Below are 3,518 nucleotides of genomic sequence, written 5' to 3'. Positions count from 1 at the left end.
AGGAAGACAATGAGAGCCAAATGTCACCTGCACATGCAGTAGGAATTGCACCACAGGAGAGGAACCACAAAATAAGGAGACTCAGAGCATATATAGGGTGGCTGGCACATCTACCCTTCCTCCCCTCCAGAGAGAGAGAGGGAGACAGAGAGAGAGCGTTGCTCTGGAATGTAAACAAGTTTTCTCTGAGGAGCATGGGAAGGGCCCTACTCTGAAATGTAAGCAGATGACTCTAGAGCAGTACACAATCTCTAACTTCCAAGTCATGCTTGTGATTTGACCATTTAGCCCTGCCCATGCAGAAACATGAAAATATTCATGGAGAGTAGAGTTGTTTCAAAACAATGAGAATTTGCTTGGCAGCCTGATTTGAAATGAATTGATTCACATGCCAAGGGGAAACCAAGAAACAAAACCAGATAATATGCCCTTGGAGGAAAGGTATGATTTCTATGTTTCTTTATTATCTCTCTTATAACCCAGCATTGTTATAAAAGTTGATAATATGAAAATATAGAATATTATGTATCAGAGAGGCCATACCCCATCTTTTTGCCCAATTTTATTGTAATGTACTTTGAATGAATATGACTCACGGTGTTCAACCACAGAGCAATTTACTCTGTCTTCCAGTATTCCTTTAAAATTTATTTACTGTGGGATATTACCCTCTACTTCTAGGTAAAAACTTATGAAATCCATGTTTTTTCCCTGTCATTTTTAAGTGAAAATTTTAAGTTCAATATAAATTAATGAAATTACTTTAAGTTAAAAATGACAATTTGAACTGCTTACGTAAAATGTTCAATCCTCTGTAATAGTCACTGTGTCCAACTTTATTCAAAGTTATAGCCATTCCTCTTCCTGTCACGTAGAAAAGGCTAAATACAGCCATGCGAGGCCCAAGAAAGGGGGATAGTTGCCTACTGCTTTCTTTGTTGCTCACCTTCTCTGAAATTTATAAACCATTTCCTATTTCTCTAATGTTGAAGCTGGGGAAGAGAGGAAAAGTAAGGGAAATGGCAAATATTTTACTTTACCAGATGGTTTCACAATTGCTGGATCTGGCAGATATTTAAAGCTGAATTTATCTTAAGTGGCACTTCTTGCGTGTAGAGAGAGGGGATTCCTCATAGATTTATCAGTACTGGAGATCTCTTAACTGCATCCATAGGAGATGTCCTCATAAGACAACTAGTGGCTTTGCCCCTTCCACAGTGCCTAGAAATGTTGAAACTGACTTGAGCTTTTGCCTGTTGCATAACTGCTTTTGTTGGTCCTATTGCACAGTTCCTAAGATGAATCCACATCGAGGTGTCCTTATACATGGCACATCTTGACTGATGAACGTTCATGAAATATTTAACACGACAAAGTCTTAAAGTGCAGGCAGACCCCATTGTGCCACTTCTTCTTGACTCATCTCTCAACATCGAACTGGCAACACATCGTGCCTTTATATTTCTCAGGCAGAAGTTAGGAACCAACCTGCTCTGTGTCCCCTCTGCTTCCTCAAACTGAATGGGGCACATACTAAACTCTCTAATTAAAAGCCTTAAGACCTTTCTCTTTTTACATGAGGAGAAGCAAATATACTTACCTTCTTTCCCACTTGGTGGGGTGGAGTCACGTGAACTTTCTGCAAAGAAATCCTTATGATTTCTTCTCCGTTTTCCAACATTCCATCCCATCTGTAAGCTTCAATCTGAGTAAAATTTTGAAGACTGATTCTGGGCTACTTCCATTAGAACATTCTGTAAGTGTCTTTGGAATGTAGAACATGCTGTCCTCGCGCTTTCAGCCTAAACTAAGCCAGGAAGTGTCCTATTTAACTTCCTATTAACATATCATAAGCTCCTCAAAGACAGCAATTAGCTCTTGTATTTCTTTTTTATACCACAATATGCTGGGTTTGCAGAAGACAACTGAAACTTGTCTATGGACTGACAAGACCATCACTTCAAATGCATTTGAACAATATTATACTCAAAAATGCTATTTTTAGACACATGTCCAGGATTTTCTCTGTATGGGAAAAAACACAGGCTTTGGAGTGAACTTTCTGGTTCTTCCTCACTTGCTGTGTCAACCTGAACACATTACTTAACATCTTTCTCTGAGCCTCAGTGTTCTAATATATAAAGTTGAGATGAAATTATTTTGCAGTGTCTTTGTGAGAATTCCACACTATATATATAAAGCTGATAAGGGCTGGCACGTGGAAGCATGTAAAATATTGCATATTTTGCTACTATTGTTTCTCACCAAATTGGAATTCTGATATAGTTTGCAAAATCCATTTAGATTTTTGTCTCCATCTCACCCTGCTAATCTTTCAGTGCAAATACTAACAAAGGTGAAAATGAAGACAGAAGGAGAGATAGAACATGAAAGGGAATGGGTATTTCTCTTACTAGATTGTCTATCCTACAAGTAATTCATTATTGGCTGCATCCCTGGTAATTATGACTTTAAAAAACACTACATAAAAGGGTTCATAATGTACATAGTCTAGAGTAAGTGTAAATTGAATTAAGAAAAAAATTTTTAAAATACTTGGGAAATGAAAATCAGAATTTGATAAAAAATAAAGCATAGACTTTAAAAATATGATTAAAAAATGTCATATTAAGGATATTAATTTATGAACTTTCTAGTTATTATCTTTTGTGCTAAAGTTATCTTTTGTTTTTCCTTATCATGGAAAGGAAAAACAAACACTTTTAACTATAAAAAGGACAATTATTTATAATCAATATTATTTTAGAGAACAATTTTTATGGAAATGAAAGTCTGGATAATAGTTGTGCTTACTCTGAGATTTAATAGATTATTGTTGTAATATCAGAAAAAAGTATAATTAGCTTTTTAGGAAATAGTATATCAGTTATTAACATGTGTGCAAAATAATAATAATTAATGTTCAAATAGCAATAATTGTATATTGTTATGTGTGTAATGGGAGCCAAAAAACAAATCTACAGCAGTAAAACAGGAAAAAAGATCTCAGACACTGCATTTCTCTCTAATAAAACTATAAAGTCTTTTAGTTAGAGCTAAAACGTTCTACTTGAACTAGCTTTTGTCATGTGGAAATAACTGAAAAACATTTTTTTTTTTTTTGGTATTCAGACCATCATGAAGACCAACAGCTTTTTAAGGCAGAGGCTATAATTTGAATGGTGAAAAATAAAGCTTCTGAGACTCTGAGAACTTGTTTTTGTCAGAGAGAGAGAGAGGTTCTAATATTTCCAAAGTGTGATTTGATAGAATCTGAGTTCTGCTTATAAATACAGATATTTTATAGATACATTTATACATCATAACAAAATGACTTTTGAAAATGCTTTCTTATTTTAAAAGAATATATTAGACAATTCTTCTCTCTGAAGTTGTGCTATTGCCTAGCAAATAGTTGCTAATTATATACCAAGGATATATTAAACTTTTAGCAATCAGGACAATAATATGAATTTGTATGTTATTATATACAAATAACAATATATTCCATTTTCATC

This window comes from Diceros bicornis, chromosome 27 (assembly GCF_020826845.1).
Source record: "Diceros bicornis minor isolate mBicDic1 chromosome 27, mDicBic1.mat.cur, whole genome shotgun sequence".
Lineage (NCBI taxonomy): Eukaryota > Metazoa > Chordata > Mammalia > Perissodactyla > Rhinocerotidae > Diceros > Diceros bicornis.
Note: the sequence above shows the minus strand (reverse complement) of the source record.